Source organism: Lichenostomus cassidix, chromosome 21 (assembly GCF_008360975.1).
Source record: "Lichenostomus cassidix isolate B80296 chromosome 21, HeHo_3.0, whole genome shotgun sequence".
NCBI classification, from domain to species: Eukaryota; Metazoa; Chordata; class Aves; order Passeriformes; family Meliphagidae; genus Lichenostomus; species Lichenostomus cassidix.
The window spans coordinates 2,022,266-2,029,865 of record NC_139501.1 but is presented as its reverse complement, the minus strand read 5'-3'; the positions used below and the strand labels follow the sequence as shown (position 1 = coordinate 2,029,865).

At 50.5% G+C, this 7,600-nt stretch overlaps 2 long non-coding RNA genes across 2 annotated transcripts; one reads left to right on the top strand and one right to left on the bottom strand.

Annotated features, from left to right (window-relative positions):
* Positions 1 to 419: 419 nt before the first annotated feature.
* On the bottom strand, positions 420 to 1,131 carry LOC146428234 (uncharacterized). Its single transcript, XR_014856126.1, has 3 exons — positions 1,010 to 1,131; positions 744 to 883; positions 420 to 557 (listed from the first exon to the last, which is right to left on the bottom strand). It is a non-coding gene; the product is annotated as an uncharacterized LOC146428234 (long non-coding RNA).
* Positions 1,132 to 2,632: 1,501 nt separating this feature from the next.
* On the top strand, positions 2,633 to 5,555 carry LOC146428233 (uncharacterized). Its single transcript, XR_014856143.1, has 3 exons — positions 2,633 to 3,206; positions 3,355 to 3,713; positions 3,837 to 5,555. It is a non-coding gene; the product is annotated as an uncharacterized LOC146428233 (long non-coding RNA).
* The last annotated feature ends 2,045 nt before the right edge of the window (positions 5,556 to 7,600 follow it).

Below are 7,600 nucleotides of genomic sequence, written 5' to 3'. Positions count from 1 at the left end.
AGGGGTCCTTAACAGCCTCATCCTGCACATCAAACACCCCAAAATTCTGAGAATGCAGCCAGAAAGGTCCTGAACAGCCTCACCAAACACCCCAAAATCCTGACTGTGCAGCCTGAAGGGTCTTGAATAGCCTCATCCTGCACATCAAACTCCCCAAAACTCTGACTGTGCAGTCAGAACAGCCTCATCCTGATCCAAACACCCCAAAACTCTGACTCCTGCACATCAAACACCCCAAAATCCTCACTATGCAGTCAGAACAGCCTCATCCTGCACAGCAAACACCCCAAAATCCTTAGAGTGCAGCCTGAGGGGTTCTGAACAGCCTCATCCTGATCCAAACACCCCAAAATCCTGACTGTGCAGTCAGAACAGCCTCATCCTGCACATCAAACACCCCAAAATCCTGACTGTGAAGTCTGAGGGTCCTGAACAGCCTCATCCTGCACATCAAAAGCTCCAAAATTCTGACTCCTGCACATCAAACACCCCAAAATCCTGAGTCAGAGGGGTTCTGAACAGCCTCATCCTGGTCCAAACACCCCAAAACTCTGACTCTTGCACATCTAACACCCCAAAATCCTGAGAATGCAGCCAGAAAGGTCCTGAACAGCCTCATCCTGATCCAAACACCCTAAAATCTTGACAGTTCAGCTCGAGGGGTTCTGAAAAACCTCACTCTTGCACATCTAAACACCCCAAAACTCTGACTGTGCAGCCTGAGAGATCCTGAAAAGTGTCACCCTGCACATCAAACACCCCAAAATTCTGAGAATGCAGTCAGAGGGGTCCTGAACAGCCTCACCAAACACCCCAAAACCCCAAGAATGCAGCCTGAGGGGTCCTGAACAGCCTCATCCTGCACATCAAAAACTCCAAAATTCTGACTCCTGCACATCAAACACCCCAAAATCCGGAGAATGCAGCCAGAAAGGTCCTGAACAGCCTCATCGTCCTGATCCAAACACCCCAAAATCTTGACACTTCAGCTCAAGGGGTTCTGAAAAACCTCACTCCTGCACATCAAACACCCCAAAATCCTGAGAATGCAGACAGAGGGGTCCTGAACAGCCTCACCAAACACCCCAAAATCCTTAGAGTGCAGCCTGAGGGTTCTGAACAGCCTCATCCTGATCCAAACACCCCAAAATCCTGACTGTGCAGCCAGAAAGGTCCTGAACAGCCTCATCCTATCTGCCCCTGGTTTTGCAGGGTGAGCCCCAAATCCTGATTCAAACACCCCAAAATCCTCAGAGTGCAGCCAGAAAGGTCCTGAACAGCCTCAGCCTGCACCCCAAAATCCTGCCAGTGCAGTCTGAGGGTCCTGAACAGCCTGGGAGCAATCCACTGGTCTTTAATCCTGATGAAATTTCGGCTGGTTTTGGGGTGTTTCAGATGGTTTTGGGGTGTTTCAGCTGGTTTTGGGGTGTTTCAGCTGGTTTTGGGGTGTTTCAGATGGTTTTGCAGCTGGTTTGGGGGTATTTCAGCTGGTTTTGGTGTAGTGCAGCTGGTTTTGGGGTGTTGCAGCTGGTTTTGCAGCTGTTTTTGGGATATTTCAGCCTGTTTTAGGGTATTTCAGCTGTTTTTGGGATATTTCAGCTGGTTTCAGGGTATTTCAGCTGTTTTTAAGGTATTGCAGGTGGTTTTGGGGTGTTGCAGCTGGTTTTGGGATATTTCAGTTGGTTTTGGGATATTTCAGCTGGTTTTGGGGTCTTGCAGCTGGTTTTGGGGTGTTGCAGAGCCACCATCACCCAACATCCCCTTCTCCCCTGCTGCCACCACCCCTCCTGTCCCTGTCCCTGCCCCTCTCCCTGTCCCTGTCCCTGTCCCTGTCCCTGTCCCTGTCCCTGTCCCTGTCCCTGTCCCTGTCCCACCTCCTGAGCCCATCCTGCCCTGGGCTGAGCCTCCCCAGCTCTGTCTGGCTCCATGTTCCCTTGTCCCCATGTCCCAATGTCCCTGCTGTCACCACCAGCTCAGGTGTCCCTGTCCCCATGTCCCCATGTCCCAGTGTCCCTGCTGTCCCTGCCAGCCCAGGTGTCCCTGTCCCCATGTCCCAATGTCCCTGCTGTCCCTGCCAGCTCCGCTGTCCCTGCTCTGCTGTCCCTCCCGTGGGTTGGTTTGGTTTCTCTCTCCTCCTGGGGAATGTTTTCTCCTCCCAGCCTTGACTTGTTTGTTGTTCTCTCATCCCCTCTCCACACACACACAAAAAAATAACAAATCCAACAAAAATCAAAATAAAAACCCCAACCCCAGATGGAAACAACAACAACAGCAACACCCAAACCAGCAACAAGCCCAGGCCAAGAGGAAATTTGGGAGGTTTGGGAGGGAATTTGGCAGCAGGGAGTGGCCACAGCGAGGGCAGGGAGCTGGTCAGAGCCTGGGGAAGGGAAAACAGGGATGGGAGGAGTGGGAAGTGCAGGACAGGGGAGTGGGAGGTGTGGGATCTGCCTCAGCACTCGCCTGCCAGATGCTCTGGGGGAGGCTGCAGGGGGATTTTGGGGGATATTTTTAGGGCAGAGGCAGCTTGAAGCTCCGTGTGCCTCTTCTGCAGAGCTGGGGTTGGTGCTGGGAGTGTTCTCCTGGGGTTTTTGGTGTCAGGAGCCCCGACCTGGCTGCCTGCTCGGGGAGGAGAGGTGTGGAACAGCAGGGCTTGAGAAATCCATTGCATCACCCAGCAGCTCCTCCAGAAACCCAAATCCCATCCGCAGCTCTGGCTCTGAATAAAACCTGGTCAACAGAAACATTAAACAGCAAGAAAGGTCCTTTTTGAGGAGCAGTTTGGGGAGGAGTCTGCTGTGATTCCATCCATCCATCCATGGATGTGTCCTCCCCCTGCTCAGCCAGGGACAAAAATCCCCATAAAAATTCAAATACCAGGAGAGATTTGGGAAATTTGGGAGAGATTTGGGAAGTTTTGGAAGGAGTCTGCTGTGATTCCATCCATCCATCCATGGATGTGTCCTCCCCCTGCTCAGCCAGGGACACCTCAGCTGGCCCATCTCATAAAAATTCCCATAAAATTTCAAATACCAGGAGAGATTTGGGAAGTTTGGGAGAGATTTGGGGAGTTTGGGAAGGAGTCTGCTGTGATTCCATCCATCCATCCGTGGATGTGTCCTCTCCCTGCTCAGCCAGGGACACCTCAGCTGGCCCATCTCACAAAAATCTCCATAAAAATTCAAATACCAGGAGAGATTTGGGAAGTTTGGGAAGGAGTCTGCCGTGATTCCATCCATCCATCCATGGCTGTGTCCCCTCCCTGCTCAGCCAGGGACAAAAATCCCCATAAAATTTCAAATACCAGGAGAGATTTGGGAAGTTTGGGAGAGATTTGGGGAGTTTGAGAAGGAGTCTGCCATGATTCCATCCATCCATCCATGGATGTGTCCCCTCCCTGCTCAGCTGGCCTGTCTCACAAAAATCTCCATAAAAATTCAAATACCAGGAGAGATCTGGGAAGTTTGGGAGAGATTTGGGAAGTCTGGGAGAGGTTTGGGAAGTTTGGGAAGGAGTCTGCTGTGATTCCATCCATCCATCCATGGCTGTGTCCTCTCCCTGCTCAGCTAGGCACACCTCAGCTGGCCCAACTCATCAAAATTCCCATAAAATTTCAAATACCAGGAGAGATTTGGGAAGTTTGGGAAGGAGTCTGCTGTGATTCCATCCATCCATCCATCCATGGCTGTGTCCCCTCCCTGCTCAGCTGGCCTGTCTCACAAAAATCTCCATAAAAATCCAAACACCAAGAGAGATTTGGGAAATTTGGGAAGTTTGGGAAGGACTCTGCTGTGATTCCATCCATCCATCCATGGATGTGTCCCCTCCCTGCCCAGCCAGGGACAAAAATCCCCATAAAAATTCAAATACCAGGAGAGATTTGGGAAGTTTGGGAGAGATTTGGGAAGTTTGGGAAGGAGTCTGTTGTGATTCCATCCATCCATCCATGGCTGTGTCCTCTCCCTGCTCAGCCAGGGACACCTCAGCTCTCCCATCTCACAAAAAATCTCCATAAAAATCCAAACACCAGGAGAGAGCCTGGAATGCTGCCCTGGCTGCTCCCAGCACGGTGGGTTTGGTTACTCTCCCTGCTATTCTACCTCATTTTCTGGTTGCATTTCCAGCTGGGAGAAGGGAATTCCTGACGAAAAGCTGTCACTGGAACATCTCTGCTGTGGGGGAACTGGGAGAGCTGGGATTGTTCATCCTGGGAAAGGACCAGGGCACAGAAATCCCTGCAGGGATGGTGCAAAGAAATGGGATTTTTAGGGGTGTGCAGTGATGGCCAGAGGCACAGAATGGACCAGGGGGGTTCTGCTGGTCATGCTGGTGGTGCAGAGGGAGGTTGATGCTCAGCTGGGGTGGAGGGAGAGGCTGGAGGAGCTGAGAGGCACAGAGAGCTCAGGCTGACCTCAGATCTCACCTCCCAGCCCTGCTGAACAGCCTGGCAGGGTGGAGAGGTTGGATCACCACCGAGGTGATGAAATTTCTGCATTCAGGGGGCTTGGAAGGTAAAATCAGCCATGAGAACCTCCCAGAGCAGCTCTGGATGTGAGAGAGCAGAAATTCTTCCATAATTAGAGCATGTGGTGCAAATAGAACCATTTGGATCCATTATTTTCCAGCCTGGTGGGACAGATTTGGGTTCCAGTGAGCAGCAGTGGGATGGGGAGCAGGGAATTTCTGTTGGGCAGGCAAACAGGACTCCCCAGGGTGGAGTGATGATGGGAATTCCCTCAGCCCAGCTCCCTGGGGTGTCCAGGAGGCCATGAAGCAGCAAATAAAATTCCTGAAGAAAATAAAGAACTCAAACTCAAAGAGCCAGGTGGGCTCCCTGCAGGTGGGGCAGAGCAGAGGGAAGGTGTGGGTCTGGGCTGTGGGGATCCTGAGTGTCCCTGTGTGTCACCACGTGTCCCCTGCATGTCCCTCCTGTGCCACCTGCACTCCTTTCTTTCCCAAAGGGGTTTTGTCCCCTCTGGGGATTCCCAGCAGGGTGGCTCAGTCCTCATCTCACACCGAGGCACAGGGGAGCCCTGAGCTGATTTTTGGGAGTTTTTCCCACTTGTGAAACACCAGGACAGAGCTCAGAGCGCTGTTTTCCCCCTTTGTTAATCCTCCTTTCCTTTTTTTTTTCCTGCACCCAAACCGGTTTGGCATGCAGCAGGCAGGGAGAGGCACAGCACAGACCAGAGGGAGAGAGAAAGAGATTAAACTCTGCTCCGAGTCTAATCACAGAATCATCTCTACCGTGGTTGAAAAGCAATAATGGCTAATTTTTTTACTCACCACACTTGCCCAGGCAGATGTCACCCAGGGTGACAAGTGGCTGGAAGGGTGACAACCTGTGCTGAGGGGAGCAGCTGAAGGTGCAGAGAGCTCGGGGTGGGGGAGGCAATAGCAAAAAAAGCACACTGTGATTTTATTTGGGTCAACGAGTCGAGTGTATTTCAGCCATTCCTTCCCTTTCAATCAGATGTTTGTATAATAGAGAACCAGTTCAGCTCCTGGAACTAAAGCCCGTCCTTTGCTGTTTGTCAGTAAAATAGTTTTTTGCATGTTTTGCATCTGAGTGGTTTTTTTTTCCCCAACCCTTTGGACTCAGTGCCACCCCCGGGGCAGGGCTGGGGCACAGCAGGTCACCAGGTTTGGGCAGGGAGGGTGACAGGAGGTACAAACAGGGCTGGGAAGGTGTGGGCAGAGCTGTCCTGATGGATGGAGGAAAGCTGTGTGATTCCCCCCAGGTTAGGTGACATCACTCTGTCCCAGATTTCCACCTGCTTGGCTCGCTGGGATAACAGGGAAGCTCTGAGGTCTGAACCTGATTTTAAAGGAAGAGGAAAGATTTCACTGTTGAATTCGGGGTGCAAAGTCAAAATTCTGTTAAATTCTGGGTGCAAACTTGGAATTCTGTTAAATTCTGGGTGCAAACTCCAAATTCTGTTAAATTCTGGGTGCAAACTCAGAATTCTGTTAAATTCTGGGTGCAAACTCAAAATTCTGTTAAATTCTGGGCCCAAACTCCAAATTCTGTTAAATTCTGGGTGCAAACTCAGAATTCTGTTAAATTCTGGGTGCAAACTCAAAATTCTGTTAAATTCTGGGCCCAAACCCAGAATTCTGTTAAATTCTGGGTGCTAACTCAAAATTCTGTTAAATTCTGGGTGCAAAAATTCAAAATTCTGTTAAATTCTGGGTGCAAAGTCAAAATTCTGTTAAATTTGGGGTGCAAATTCAGAATTCTGTTAAATTCTGGGTGCAAACTCAAAATTCTGTTAAATTCTGGGTGCTAACTCAAAATTCTGTTAAATTCTGGGTGCAAAGTCAGAATTCTGATAAATTCTGGGTGCAAACTCAGAATTCTGTTAAATTCTGGGTGCAAAGCCAAAATTCTGTTAAATTCTGGGTGCAAAGTCAAAATTCTGTTAAATTCTGAGTGCAAACTCCCTCCAGAGAGGAGTCTCTCTCTCCCATTGCCTGCAAGGGCAGGAAAGGCAGGAAAAGCAGGAAAAGCAGAGGAATCTCAGGCCTGTGGCACAGAGAAGGACAAGTGGGATCATTTCCCATCCCAGCAGGACTGAAAGCTGCCTGAACCAGATCTTCAGCATCCTCCAGGCTGCTCCTGGCTGGCTCAGAACACTCAGAGCAGGTCTGGCCCTGCCTGGGACTCCAGTCCTGCACTGAGGTGTTCATGCAGGACTTGTTCCACCACTCTGGGCACATCTGGGCACATCTGGGCATGGCCCAGGCTTGGTGCAGCCAAAGCAGAGCAGAAAAATCAACCCCAGCACCCAAGGCAAAGGGTTTTTAAAGATCCTGAGTGTTTCTTCTCCACTCCAAACACAAACCCAGGTGGACAGGGGAGATTTCCTGGGAGGGGAGAGAGCGATGCTCACATCCCTGTGCCTCCACAGCAGGGATCTCCTCCAGGAATCTCCCCTTCCAAAAGAAATCCTGCCATGGATGGCAGCTGGGAGTAGCCAGAGCTGGCCAGGCTGTAAATCTGTCTGGTGCTGCAGGGCTGAGGCACCAGGAGCACATTTCAGTGGCAGCAGCCAGGAGGGGAGTGATGGATTGCCCACGGATCCATCTGCTCTGGGGTTTGCTCTCCAGAGCAAAATACCATTTTAATAAAGTGCTGTTGGCTCATAACTCAGTGTCAGCAGAGGAGATAACCTCAGCCTGGGGTTGCCATCCTCAGGGCGTGCCTGGAGTGTTGAATAGCTGGGTGTCACCTCCACAGGGACATCAGTCACCCTGACAGCAATGCAGGGACAGATCCTGGGTTTAAATCTTGGATGGGGCAGGAATTAGGGATTACACTTTTCCTTTCCCTTTCCTTTCTCCTTTCCTTTCTCCTTTCCCTTTTCCTTTCTTTCCCTTTTTCCTTTCCTTTCCTTTCCCTTTTCCTTTCTTTCCTCCTTTCCTTTCCTTTCCTTTCCTTTCCTTTCCTTTCCTTTCCTTTCCTTTCCTTTCCTTTCCTTTCCTTTCCTTTCCTTTCCTTTCCTTTCCTTTCCTTTCCTTTCCTTTCCTTTCCTTTCCTTTCCTTTCCTTTCCTTTCCTTTCCTTTCCTTTCCTTTCCTTTCCTTTCCTTTCCTTCCCT